The sequence below is a fragment of the Canis lupus genome, chromosome 4 (assembly GCF_003254725.2).
Source record: "Canis lupus dingo isolate Sandy chromosome 4, ASM325472v2, whole genome shotgun sequence".
NCBI classification, from domain to species: Eukaryota; Metazoa; Chordata; class Mammalia; order Carnivora; family Canidae; genus Canis; species Canis lupus.
In genome coordinates, this window is record NC_064246.1 from 42,600,715 (window position 1) to 42,615,055 (window position 14,341).

At 33.7% G+C, this 14,341-nt stretch overlaps 1 pseudogene; it reads left to right on the forward strand.

The window, feature by feature from the left end:
• Nucleotides 1-3,417: 3,417 nt before the first annotated feature.
• Nucleotides 3,418-4,487, forward strand: LOC112651732 (cyclin-G1-like; annotated as a pseudogene).
• Nucleotides 4,488-14,341: the final 9,854 nt, after the last annotated feature.

Here is a 14,341-nt window from a genome sequence, read left to right on the forward strand (position 1 = left end):
TGAGCACTTTTAGGTTTACATAAAAATAGAGCAGAAAATACAGAGTTCTCATATACCTATTCTCCCCCCATCCCTAGTAGTTTCCCCTATTATTAAAACATTACATTAGTGCAGCACACTTCTTACAACTGATGAACCAATACTGATACACTATGACTAAGTAAAATCTATACTTTCCATTAGATTACTATCTGTGTTCTACAGTTTTAAGAGTTTTGAGAAATTTATAATGTCATGTGACCATGGTACAGTAGCATATAAAATAGTTTCACTGTCCTAAAAATCCTCTGCTCTGCCTAGTCATCCCTCCCTCCGTCCCCAATCTCATCTTAAAACTCTGGCAACTACTCATGCTTTTCCTATACCGATAGTTTCTGTTAAGATTGGCTTCTTTCTTCATTATATTTGCATACATTAAAAGCTGCTGCTGGAGGGTCAGGCTTCTAATTTAGCATCCATCTAGAAGCTGACTGTGGTCTTCCCCAGAAAACAGGTATGTCTGTGGATATCTTTTCTGCCCTCTCCCTCTAGCTCACTCTGTCAGCAGTTTCTCCCTGGAAGGAACTTGTACACATGTCTGTCTTTTGTGCCTGTCACCCAAGAGCTGGGCCCCTGGAATGCCTGGCTCTGATAGCCAGAGACTAGCATTCATGAATCCCACAGGACTGTGGCAAGGAAAACAAACAATTGTTAACAGGCACAGGAGTACTTGCCTGTGGCTATACACCTGGTTCCAGTTCAGAGGGAGCAGGCAAAAAAAGCCTATTTTCTAGTTTTCCAATGGATGGGCTCTAATTACATGCTTTCTCCACTGCTGCCTGAGGGTCTAGGTGCTGGCTGCATTCTTCTCTTTTGGGACATTGACAGGTCTTGGTAAACCCTCAACTACTAAAATCCACGTGCAAGAAGGTGGCTGAGACAATTATAAAAGATTGAGAGACAGCTAAGAGCTCAATCTGAGCTAATCAATAAGGTTAATCTCCTACATGAGACCACTCTGTGAAGACTAGGAATGGTGGCACTTTATCTAATGCATGGAAACCACAGAGTCAAGGAATATGTTCCAAACAAACAAAAACCCCTAGAAACATAGTTTAATGAAACAGAGATAAGTGGTTTACCTGATAAAGAGGTAAAAACAGGGGCACCTGGGTGGCTCAGTTGGTTAAACATCTGCCTTTGGCTCAGATTATGATCCTGGAGTCCCAGGATTGAGCCTCACATTGAGTTCTCTGATCATGGTTCTGTTTCTCCTTCTGTCCCTCACCTCACTTGTGCTCTCTCTCTCTCAAATAAATAAAATCTTAAAAAATTAAAAAAAAAAAAAGAGTTCAAAACAACAGTCATAAAGATGCTCACCAAGGTCAGGAGAACAAAGTATGAACAAGTGGAATTTCAACAGAAGTAGAAAATATAAGAAGTACCAAAAAAGAAGTCACAGAAGTGAAGAATATGACAACTGAACTAAAAAAAAAATCAGTAGTGTGTTTCAATAGTAGACTAGATCAAATGAAAGAAATGATTTCTTTCAAATCATTTTGAAACTCAAACTCAAAGACAGGGTAGTGAAATTCATCCCATTAGAAGGGCAGAGAAAAAAAAAAAAGAGTAAAGATGGATTAAGGAACTTATTGGATGCCATTAAATAGACCAATATTCACTTTATAGGTGTCCCAGAAAGACAAGATTGAGACAAAGGGGCAGAAAGTATATTCAGAGAAATAATGCCTGAAAATTTCTTCAACATGGGGAAAGAAACAGACATCCAGATCTAGGATGTATAGAGAAATTCTAAAAAATATAAAGCCATGGAGGCCCACACCAACACACATTATAATTAAACTGTCTAAACTTAAAGACAAGGAGAGAATTTCAAAAGCTGCCAGAGAAAAACTTGTTACATATAAAAGAAACCCCATAGGACTATCAGCAGATTTTTCAGCAGAAACTTAGCAGATCTCAAATGATCTGCATGATATATTGATAGGCCTGAAAAAAAGAAAAATGACAACCAAGAATTAAGTTGTCCCTCAGAATTGAAGGAAAGATAAAGGGGTTCCAATACAAGAAACAGCTGAAGGAGTTCATCACTACTAGATGGCCTTACAGGAAATGTTAAAGAGAGTTTTTCAAGCTCAAACAAAAGGATGCTAATTAGTAACAGGAAAATATATGCAGGTATTAATCTCATTGGTAAAGGTAAATACATAGCTTAATTCAGAATATTCTAATGTTGTATTGGTGAATGGGTAAATCACTTATAACTCTGTTTTGAAGGTTAAAAGTCAAAATGCATAAAATGCAGGGAGGGAGAGCATGAAAATGTAGAGCATTAGAAGTTAAGTTGTTGGGATGCCTGGATGGTTCAGGGGTTGAGCACCTGCCTTCAGCCCAGGGTGTGATCCTGGAGACCCAGGATCGAGTCTCACACTGGGCTCCCTGCATGGAGCCTGCTTCTCTCTCTCTGCGTATGTCTCTGCCTCTCTCTCACTGTATCTCTCATGAATAAATAAAATCTTAAAAAAAAAAAAAAAGAAGTTAAGTTGTTGTCAGCTTAAAATAAACTGTTATAAGATGTAATAGTTTATAAGGTAATAAAGCAAAAGCCTATAATAACACACAAAAGAGAAAGGATCTATTGATACCACTACAGAAAATCATCATATCACAAAGGAAGAGATCAGAAAGAAACAAAAGACCAAAGGAATTAAAAATAGGAAACAATGAAAAAAAATGGCAAGAATAAGTCTATATCAATACTTATTTTAAATGTAAATGGACTAAATTATCCAATCAAAAGTTATGAATGGATTTAAATAAAAACAAGCAAGACCCACTATAGGCTGCCTACAAGAGACTCACTTCATCTTTAAGGACACACATAAACTGAAAGTGAAGGAAAGAAAAAACAATAGTCAAAGCAAATGGAAACCAAAAGAAAGCAGAGATAGCTATACTTGTACCTGGCAAAACATACTTTAGCCAAAAACTGAAATAAGAGACAATAAAGGCTTATATCATGATAAAGGGGTCAATCCAACAAGAGGATAAAATATTCGTAAATATTTATGCATTCAACACAGGAGAACCTAGATATAGAAAGCAAATATTAACAGACCTAAAAGAAGAAATAGACAGTAATATACAATAACAGTAAAGGATTTCATTATCCCACTTCAACAATGGATATCATCCAGACAGAAAATGCATGTTAAGATCAGAGGGATTTGGGCTCCGAACTGACCCTGTGGTGGGCAGTGTCATCTGGGCGGCACTGCAGAGACCTCCACCCAGGATGGCTCCCCCTCCCCCCAAGTCCCCTCGCCTTGTGGGCCTATCGGATCTGTTATCACGGGGTGAGGTGAGAGCAGGCCCAGGGAGGGTAGTTACCGCTGAGGAGCTGCAGTCATGGTCAAGATGATAGAAGTACTGACAACTGAATCTCAGAAATTGCTACACCAGCTGAATGCCCTATTGGAACAGGAGTCCAGATGTCAGCCAAAGGTCTGCAGCTTGAGACTAATTGAATCTGCACACGATAATGGCCTCAGAATGACTGCAAGACTAAGGGACTTTGAAGTAAAAGATCTTCTTAGTCTAACTCAGTTCTTTGGCTTTGACACGGAGACATTTTCTCTAGCTGTGAATTTACTGGACAGATTCCTGTCCAAAATGAAGGTACAGCCCAAGCACCTTGGCTGTGTTGGGCTGAGCTGCTTCTATTTGGCTGTTAAATCAATAGAAGAGGAAAGGAATGTCCCATTGGCAACTGACTTGATCCGAATAAGCCAGTATAGGTTCACGGTTTCAAACTTGATGAGAATGGAAAAGATTATATTGGAGAAAGTGTGTTGAAAAGTCAAAGCTACTACTGCCTTTCAATTTCTGCAACTCTACAAACTCACTCATTCAAGAGAACTTACCAATTGAAAGGAAGAATAGCCTTAATTTTGAAAGACTAGAAGTTCAACTTAAGGCATGCCACTGCAGGATCATATTTTCTAAAGCAAAGCCTTCTGTGTTGGCATTGTCTATCATTGCACTGGAGATCGAAGCACAGAAGTTTGTAGAGTTAACTGAAGGAATAGAATGTCTTCAGATACATTCCAAGATAAATGGCAGAGATTTGACCTTCTGGCAAGAACTTGTATCCAAGTGTTTAACTGAATATTCATCAAACAAGTGTTCCAAAGCCAATGTTCAGAAGTTGAAATGGATTGTTTCTGGACGTACTGCACGGTAATTGAAGCATAGTTACTACAGAATAACCCACCTTCCAACAACTCCTGAAATGGTCCCTTAATTGGATTGTTACAGTAACAAAGAAGCTCTTCTCTGAAGCCTTTCTCCACAATCCTGAGCTGTGGATTCCATGATGTTATAATGGATTTAAGCTGTGAAGCCTCAGAACATCACAACTAGATTAGCATTGATATTCTCAGATTTGGGAAAACTACCTAATTAACATGCTTAAATGGAATTAAATTTAAATTTAATTAAATTTCAATTCATCTGTGAGGCATACAAATGAAAGCTAAGAGCATAAATGTGAAATGTTAATAACAAGCCTGGGAAGGTAAACTGTGAATCTTCATTTCTAACATTGACCCAACTTTCTATATTGGGTCAATGTATTATATTTAGGTGGTATCAAAAGTGGTAACCTAATTAAATTCTAAATTATGAGGCATACATTAAAACTAACATTTCACAAATGCGCTTTTAAGGCATAACAAGGGTCACTAGGCAATGAAAATGGTTTCTTGGTACCTATAGTGCAAATAATAGATAATTCAGAGATCTGGACTTTACTGCTACTTGGGAATTACACTTAAATTTGAGGGCATTTTATAAAAGTAAAACTACAGGCCTAATCATTTTGGCATATTAAGTTATTTTTAATATTTTTCCTAAAAAACTGGTGGTTCGTATCCATGGTAAAATTTACACAGTATTTACTGCCTCCATCCAATCTCATCAAGAAGTCATAATCCTCAAGTCAGTAGGCATCCTCATAATTGTGAAGTTGCTAAGGTAGTATTTGAGATTTTCTATTAACTCAGTGACTGTAAGGAGATCTGCGGCATTAAAAGTGTTGTAAACAGTTACTCAATGCAGCAAGTAGCTTGTGTCCATCCAGAATGGCTGTACCCATTTATGACATGTTATGGGTAGATGTACACTGGAAAATAAACCAAAGAACCACAATATATCTTATACTTTTGTGAACTGTGTTTTATGGATAACTTCAGTTTTCCCCAAAAGCTGACCTATTTCAATAATTTGACATCAGTGTTAATTCTGAGTTGGCAGAGGTGGCCTAACCAACTACCATTATGTTTTGGTACTAAGGGATATATCTTTCAATAAAGTTACTGAAATGCAAAAAAAAAAAAAAAAAAAAAAAAAAAAAATCAGAGGGATTTTACAGACATTTAGAGAATATTCCATAAAACAGCAGAAGAATATACATTCTTCTCAAGTACACATGGGATAATCTCAGGAAGATTATATATTACATCACAAAACAAGTCTTAATAGATTTAAGAAGACTGAATCATATCAAGCATACTTTCCAACCAGAATGATATGGGATGAAAAATCAGATTATAAAAAGAAAACTAGAAAATTCCTAAATATATGGTGATTAAACTATATGTTACTGAACAGCCAAAGTGTCCAGGAAAAAATCAAAAGGACCTAAAAAATATCTTGAAACAAATGAAAATGTAAATACAACATACAAAATTCAGGAGATTCAACAAAATCAGTTCTGAGGGAATTTCATAGCAATAAATGCCTACATTAAGAAAAGGTAAAGATCATAGAAAAACATCCAAAATTTACACAAAAAAACTTGAAAAAGAAGAACTAAGTCTAAAGTTGGCAGAAGAAAGGAAATAACAAAAGTCATAGTAGAAATAAAATAGAAATTAAAAAAGAAAAATAAAAAGGATCAATCAAAATAAAAGCTGTTCTTTTTGAAAAGATAAGGTAGACAAACTAACTTTTAGCTAATCTTACCATGACAAAAAAAGAGGATTCAAATAAATAAAATTAGAAATGAAAAAGACATTACAACTGATACCAGAGAAATACAAATAATCCTAAGAAAATATTATGAAAAATATACACCAACAAACTGGGAAATCCAGATGAAATAAACAAATTCTTGAAACATACAACCTATCAAGACAGAATCATAAAAAATATAAAATGTGAAAAGACCAATTACTAGTAAGGAGATAGCAATCAAAGCCTCCCAAAAAAGAAAAGTCTATGACTAGGCAGTTTCACTGCTATCAAATGTTTGAAGAAGAATTAATACCAATCCCTCTCAAAACACTTCCAAAAGCATAGAAGGGTAGGTAACACTTCCAAACTCCTCTTCAGAGGCCAGGATTACCCTGATACCAAAATCAGACACGGTTACTACAAGGAAAGTAAGTTATAGACTAATATCCCACATGAACATAAATGCACAAATCCTCAACAAAATATTAGCAAATTAAATTCAACAGTGCATTACAAAGATCATTATGCCATGATTTAGTGGGATTTATTACAGGAGGACTCAAAATATGTAAATCAGTCAATGTGATACACCACATTAACAAAATGAAGGATAAAAATCATGATGTTAATAGATGCAGGAAAAGCATTTGACAAAATTTGACATCCATTCATGATAAAAATTCTCAACAGATGGATGTAGACAGACTACATCTCAACATAATAAAGACCCCATATGACAAGCCCACAACTAACATCATACTGAACAGTGAAAGGCCAAAAGCTTTTCTCTAAGATCAGGAACAAAACAAGGATGCCTAGTCTCACAATTTTATTCAACATAGTACTGGAAGTCCTAGCCAGAGCAATTAGGCAAGAAAATAAAAACAAAGGCATCCAAATTGGAAAGAAGTAAAATTGTCTTTATTTGCAACATGATATAAAGAAAAACTTAAGGACTCCACTAAAAATTTGTTAGAACTAATCAACAAATTCAGTAAGCTTGCAGGATATAAATAAAATCAATAGCCAAAAATCTCTTGTGTTTCTATATACTAACAGCCAGAAAAATAAATTAAGAAAAAACTGTTTACAATAGTATCAAAAAGAATAAAACACCTAGGAATAAATTTAACCAAGGAGTGAAAGAACTGCACACTGAAAACTATAAGACATTTATGAAAGAAACTGACAAAGAGAAAAACAAATAAAAAAGATATTCCATGCTTACAGACTAGAGAAATTAATAGTTAAAATGTCCACACTACCTAAAGCAATCTACAGATTCAACACAATTCCTATCAAAATTCCAACAGTATTTTGCACAAAAATAAAAGAATCTTAAAATTTGTATGGAACCACAAAGAACCCAAATAGGCAAAACTATCTTTTGAAAGAAGCATAAAGCTGGAGACATGCTGCTCCCTGGTTGCAAATGCATTACAAAGCTACAGTAAACAAACCAGGATGGTACTGACATAAGAACAGATACATAGATCAATACAACAGAAGAAAGAACCAGAAATAAACCCACACATATGTGGTCAATTAACTTACAGAAAGAGGACCAAGAATATACAATGAGGAAAGGATCATCTCTTCATAAATAACTTTATTTCTGTTGATCTGTTTCTAGGCTTTCTATGCTGTTCCATTGATTTATTTTGTCTACCTATTCACCAATAATACCACATTGTTTTGCTTATTGTAGCAGCTTTATATTAAGTCTTGAAGTTGGGTAGTATCAGCATCCAACTTTGTTCTTCTTCAATACTGTGTTGACTATTCTTGGTCTTGTACATTTTCACATAAACCTTATAACCAGTTTATCCATATTCACAAGACAATGTGCTAGCATCTTGATTTGGATTACATTAAATCTATATATCAAGTTGCAAAGAATCAACACCTTAACAATACTGAATTTTCCTACCAATGAACACAGAATATCTATTTATTTATACTTTTTTGACTTCTTTCATCAAAGTTTTATATCTTTCCTCATATAGATCTTATAACTATTTTGATTTATGACTAAGTATTTCATTTTGGGGAGTGATAATGTAAATGACATTATGTTTTAGATTTTAAACTGCAATTTTTCATTGCTGGTATACAGGAAAGCAATTAACTTCTGTTTATTAACTTCTATTTTACAATCTTGCTGTAAATCATTTATTAGTTCCAACAGTGTTTTTGTTGTTGTTGTTGTTGTTGTTGTTGATTACTTGGGATTTTCTAGATATGTTATAATGTCATCTATGAATATAAAGTTTTATCTCTTCCTTCCAAAGTCATATACTTATTTTCTTTTGTTGTCTTAAATTGTATTAGCTAGAACTTCCAGAACATATTGAATAGGAATGGTGAGAGGACATTCTGTATTATCCTTCATCTTAGTGGGAAAGCATCTAGTTTCTCATCATTAAATGTGATGTTAGCTGTAGGGATTTTTGGAAATCTTGTTCAAATTCAAAGTTCCACTCTATTGCTAGTTTGCTGAGAGTTTTGGATTTTGTCAAATGCTTTTTTTATATCTACTGATATGATCATATGCTTTTTCTTCTCTAGATCTGTTAATGTGACTGACAGATTAGTTGACTTGTGAATATTGAACCATCCTTCCATACCTGGAAAAAATATCATTGACATGGCATATAATTATTTTTGTACATTGCTGGATTCAATTTGCTTATATTTTGTTAAGAATTTTGTATTTATGTTCATAAGAAATATTGGTCTGCAAAATTCCTTTTTTTTTTTTTTTTGTAATTTCTTTGCCTGGTTTTGGTACTAGGGATAATACTGGCCTCACAGAATGAGTTGGGTAGTAATTACCCTCTGCTTCTTTTTTGTATAAGAGATTGAAGAGAGTATATATTTTTTCCTTACATATTTGGTATTCACCAGTAAAACTACCTGAGTATATTACTTTCTTTTTTCTACTTTGTTTTTAAAGATTATTACTGATTCATTTTCTTTAATAGATCTAGACCTATTTGGATTATGCATTTCTTGTCATGTGGGTTTTGATAAATTGTGTCTTTCAGAGAATTTATTCATTTCATATAAATTATCAAATTTGTGAGCATAGTTATTTCTAATATTCCTTTACTGTCTTTTTAATGTACATAGGATTGATAGTGATGGCCACTCTTTCATTTCTAATTTGTGGGGTTTTTTTCTTAGTCTGTCTATAGGTTTATTATTTCATGTATCTTTCCAAAGAACTAGCTTTTGCTTTCATTAAATTTCTCTTTTAATTTCTGGTTTTCAATTTTATTAACTTTGGCTTTTATTATTTATTTTCTTCTGCTTACCTTGGATTTAATTTGCTTTTCTTTTTCTAGTTTCCCAAGAGGGAAGCTTAGATTATTTAGGTCTTTCTTCTTTTCTAATATATACATTTAATATGATATATTTCCCTATAACCACTATTTTTGCTATACCCCGTAATTTTGATAAATTGTTTTCATTTTCATTTAACTCATAATATTTTATAGTTTTTCTTGAGACTTCTTCTTTGGCCTATTTGTTATTTAGAAGTGTGTTGAATAATCTCCAAAGATTTGGGAATTTGTTCAGCTATTTTTCTGTTACTGATATATAGTTTAATTCCTTTGTTGTCTGAAAGCATACTTTGTAGAATTTCTATTTGTTTACATCTGTTAAAGCATGTTTTATGGTCCAAAATGTGGTCTATCTTGGTGGCTGTTCCATATGAGGTATAAAAGAATGTATTCTGCTGTTGTTCTATAAATGTTAATTAGATTCAGTTCATTAAGGTGATATTCAGTTCAACTGTCTGTCTATCTATCTATCTATCTATCTATCTATCTATCTATCTATCTATCTAACCTGTCAATTAATGAAGGGATGCTGGAGTTTTTAACTACAATAATGGATCTCTTTTTCTCCTGGCAGTTCTATCAGTTTTTGTCTCTTTTTCTCCTATCAGTTCTATCAGTTTTTGATTATATTTATTCGTGAGAGACACGGAGGATGGTGGGGGGGGGGAGAGAGAGAGAGAGGGAGAGAGGCAGAGACACAGGCAGAGGGAGAAGCAGGCTCCACACAGGGAGCCTGACATGGGACTCGATCCCGGGTCTCCAGGATCATGCCCTGGGCTGAAGGCAGCACTAAACCGCTCAGCCACCCAGGCTGTCCTGCTTCATATATTTTGACAATGATTAGGAGCATATACATTAAGGATTGTAATATCTTCTTGGAGATTTGACCCATTTAGCATCATGTAATGACTGTTTTTTCCCCTGGTGATTGTTCTTATTCTAAAGACTTATTCTAAAGTCTGCTTTGTCTAAAATTAATACATCTACTCTAGCTTTCTTTTGATTAATGTTAATATATCTTTCTTCATCCGTTTATTTTTAAAGTGAGTTTACTATAGACAACATAAAGTTGGGTCTTATTTGTATTTACTTTGACAGGCTGTATTTTGTTGTAGTCAGGACATTCATTTAAAGTGACAAATGAACTAACATCTACCATATTTGCAAATGATTTTCTATTCATCACCCTTGTTCATTTTTTTTTTGTTTTCCACTTTCTATGGTTTTAATTGAACATTTTATGATTCCATTTTTCTCTCATCAATTACACTTTTAAAAAAATTGGTGGTTTACCTAAATAAAGTTCATGACATACATTTACAACTGATCTAATTCCACCTTTAAATAATGTTATATCACTTCACAGGTAGTACAGATACATACCTTATGACGGAACATTCTCAATTCCTGCCTCCCATTTCTTAGTTCATTGTTGTCATTGATTTCACTTGGCTATTGGTCATAATCACCAAATACATGGTTGCTTTACTATTTTGAACACACTGTTTTATGTTAGGTCAATTAAAAATAAGGAAAATAAAATATTTTACCTTCATTTACTCCTTGTCTAATGCTCTTCCTTTTTCTTTTTTAATGCTCTTCCTTTATGTATATCCAAGTTTTCGACCTAAATCCTTTTTCTTCCTCTCTGAAATACTTTTAACATTTCTTCCAAAGCAGCTCTATTGGTAAAATTTCCTCAATTTTCATTTTTCAGAAATTATTTCTCCTTCACTTTGGAGGACAATTGCAGAGTACAGAATTCTAGGTGGATGAGGTTTTTTCTTTCAATACTTTAAATATTTTACTTCATTCTCTTCTTCATTCTCTTACAGGCTCCTGAAGAAGTCTAATATGATTCATATTTTTGTTTCTTTATAGGTATCTTGTTTTTTATTTGTTTTCCCCTATGGTTTCTTTCAAGATTTTTTGTTTTTTGATTTTTGTTTTGCAGTTCATTATAGTTCTTCTAGCTGCAGATTTTATTTATTTACTTACTTACTTTTTGTATTTATTCTGCTTAGTGCTCTCTGAGCTTCCTCAATCTATAGTTTGGTATCTGTCATTAATTTGAGAAATTTCTCAGCCATTATTAATATATTGCTATTAAAACATTTCTTGTTTCTTTCCTTTCCTATTTCTAGTCATCTCTTTACAGGTATTTTACACCTTTTGTAACTGTCCCAGAGTTCTTGGATATGTTGTTCTAGTTTTTTAAATTTTCTTTCTCATTATTTTTGCATTTCAGTTTTAGAAGTTTCTATTGGCATATCTTCATGTTTAATGATTCTTTCCTCAGCCATGTACATTCTAACATTATGATTTTGGACTTTAGTTTCCAGAATTATGAGACAACAAAATTCACAATTCAATTGTTTTAAGCCACTCAACTTTTTTTTTTTTTAAGATTTTATTTATTTATTTATTCATGAGAGACACAAACAGTGAGAGAGAGAGGCAGAGACACAGGCAGAGGGAGAAGCAGGCTCCATGCAGGAAGCCTGATGTAGAACTTGATCCCGGATCTCCAGGATCACACCCTGGGCTGCAGGCGGCGCTAAACTGCTATGCCACCAGGGCTGCCCTAAGCCACTCATCATATAGTTATTAGGGCAGTCCTTAAGCACTAATACAGTAATATTACATTGATTTTCATCCTGATTCATTCTTGCATTCTTGGGACAAATTTCAATTGGTCATTGTGCAGAATCCTTTTAAAATGCTTCTGAATTGGATCTGCTAATATTTTGCTGTGGATCTTTGCATCCATATTCATGAAGTATATTGGTCTGTAGTTTTCTCATGAAGTCTTTGGTGTGGATATCAGAGTAATATTTGCCTCATAAAATAAGTAAGGAAAGGATCTCTTCTATTTTTTGGAAAGATTTCAGAAGCATTAGTGTTAACTTTAAACATTTGGAAGCATCTGATCTTATGCTTCTCTTCATTCAGAATTTAAGTTACTAATTAAATCTCTTTTTTGTTATAGCTCTATTCTGATTTTTTATTTCTTAAATTTTGATAGTTTGATTCTAGGAACTTGATCATTTTATCTAGAATAGTTAATTTGTTGGCATACCATTGTCAATAGTATTCTCTCATAGTCCTTGTTATTTCTGTAAGATCAGTAATAGTATCCAATTTACTTTCTTACTTTAATACTTTGAGTCTTCTCTCATTTTTTTCTTGATCAGTCTAGCTAAATGTTTTCCAATTTTGCTGATCATTTCAAGAATGAACTTTTGGTTTCACTGATTCCCTTTGTTATTTTTCTACTATTTCATTTATCTTTGTTTTACTCTTGATTTCCTTCATGAGTTTCATTTTTTTTTTCAGTCCTTCAAAGTAAAAGCTTTAGTAATTGATCTGATGTCAACGTAGGCATTTACAGCTACAAATTTCTCCATAAGTATGGATTTTCCTTTATGTTTTTTATAGTGTATTTTTTCATTCACTTTAAAGTATTTTTAAATTTCCCTAGTGATTTCTTCTTGTACAGTTGGCTGCTTAAGAGTGTTTTATTTCAACATGTTTGCAAATTTTTCAGTTTCCTTTGTTACTGATTTCTTACTCCATTCCATTGTGGTCAGAGAAGATACTTTGTGTGAATTCAACTTTCCAAATTTATTGAGACTTGATTTGTGGCCCAACATATGATCTATGCTATAGAATGTTCCATGTGCACTTGAGAAGTGCATGTATTCTGCTGTTGTTGGATGGAGTGCTCTATATTCCAGAGGTCTAGCTGGTTTATAGTGTCACTCAAGTCTTCTGTTTCCTTGTTTATATTAATTCTATTACTAAAAGTGGGTGCTAATATCTCCAACTATTATTGTTGAATTATCTATTTCTTCATTTCTTTCAGTTTTTGCTTCATATATTTTGGGGTTTCTTGTTAGCTGCATGTTCACTATTATCCCATCTTCTTGATGGATTGATTCTTTTATGAATTTTATATTCTGCTATTAACAACCTTTACCACATGTTTTTCATCACTAACACCTGTGCCCTTGGACAAGTAACTTCTCTTTGGTTTTCTCATCTATAAAATGAAGATAATAAGTAAGTACAATATCTAACTCCCAGAGATATTGGGACGGTTAACTGTTAATACATGAAAGGGCTTTGAAGAATGCCTGGACGTTAGATTTATTCAAATGTTAAATATAATTGTTACTATTAGTAATAACAGCACTACTACTACTCATCTACAATGGTCTATTAAACTGTGAGCTCTAAAGGGTTATTTTTACACCCTGAGCACACGCATCATAGTAAAAAAGTCAATACTGGAAGGAATTGATCTACATTTTATAGTGTACAATGAATACGGTCAATTATTTGTTATTATCCTGAGGTTAAAATTTTCATTTGCTAGTTAGTGCCTTCCGCTACTTATTTTTGCAAGAGATATTATTTACTGTGAAATCTCTAAATTCCTTAGAGAACACTTTTTGCAAAAAATATAATATTTAATTTCTTAGAAGTGGGAGGCAATTTCCTTTTACCTAATATATTTCAATAAACTTATCTAAACCACCATAATGGTTAATTGTATGTGTCAACTTGGCAGGGCCACGGAGGCTGGATGTGTGGTCAAACATTATCTTGGATATTTCTATGAAAGTATTTTGGATGAAATTAACATTTAAATCTTTAGCCTCTGAGTAAAGCACACTCAACTCCATGTGAGTAGGTCTATTTGTGTTATTAGTACAAGTCCTGTTTAGAAACAAAAGATTGAGCTCCCTGGAGCAAGAGAGAATTCTGCAGCAAACAGACTTTAGATCTGAACTGTATGTAATGCTGGCTCTTCCTTGGGTCTCCAGGTCCACCCTTATGATTTGAACTTGCCAGCCTCCATAATCACATAAGCCAAGTTCTTAACATAACTATCTTTCCCTCCCTCCACCACCACTCCTCTCTTAATATATAAATATAACCACCTACAGTATGTATGAAATTAAGTTGTAGACCAG